We start from the raw sequence: 857 nt of genomic DNA, 5'->3' as shown, positions 1-857 counted from the left end.
AGACCGTCGATGAATCATACGAAGGAGAATTCACTTCAAGGCTCAGGCCTCTAGTACTAGACCCTAGGCTGATTAGTTAATAGTATAAATGTAATTTATTTACTTCTTGTTCTTAATAAATAGTTAATGATATAAATAGTTTTATTTACGCCTCTCGTGCTGGCTCATTATAAGTCGCATGGTGCGCCATCTTGTTAAGTTATTCTGTACTAATACTGTAATTACTAATTACCGACATTATCTTTATTATTTTATAGCAGACTCAGTGTTGTAGTCGTTCGATTTTATCACTTATAATGTCAATATCGACACAACAATATATATGTGGAACAAACTATAAAAAAAAAGTTCTTCAGGCGTCAATATTAAATGTATTCATTATATAAATTACATAAAATAAAAATTAATAATAACTTGAAAAATAAAAAATTGTTTCCGCCCGGGATCGAACCGGGGACCTTGTGCGTGTGAAGCACACGTGATAACCGCTACACTACGGAAACGATATCAATAGTGGTTAAAAGCTAATTGATATTTAAATAATGAATAATATTATTTACACACTAGCTGTGCCCGTGGTTTCGAGCGCGTTTCATTTAACAAAAAAAATATTAATGTAGCCTATTTCATACTATATTCAACAGATATCGGTCTAGCTGTTTCAGAGATTAGTTGGAACAATGTTTGTTCAGAACAATAGACAGACAGATAATAACTGAGTAAACTAAAAGTATAATTGTTTTTTTTTTATAATGGTATAGGTTGCCGGACGAGCATATGGGCTATCTGTTGAAATTGATTCTAATTAATTAATAATTATTACGCTAAATATTTCCGAAGTATATTTAGTAATATCA

At 31.0% G+C, this 857-nt stretch overlaps 1 non-coding gene across 1 annotated transcript; it reads right to left on the bottom strand.

Moving 5' to 3' along the window:
- Window positions 1–430: 430 nt before the first annotated feature.
- Trnav-cac lies at window positions 431–503 on the bottom strand. Its single transcript has one exon. It is a non-coding gene; the product is annotated as a tRNA-Val (tRNA).
- Between the last annotated feature and the right edge of the window lie 354 nt (window positions 504–857).

The sequence above is a fragment of the Vanessa cardui genome, chromosome 26 (genome assembly GCF_905220365.1).
Source record: "Vanessa cardui chromosome 26, ilVanCard2.1, whole genome shotgun sequence".
In the NCBI taxonomy this organism is placed as follows: Eukaryota; Metazoa; Arthropoda; class Insecta; order Lepidoptera; family Nymphalidae; genus Vanessa; species Vanessa cardui.
The sequence above is the reverse complement of the archived record's forward strand: the minus strand, read 5'-3'. Positions and strand labels throughout refer to the sequence as shown.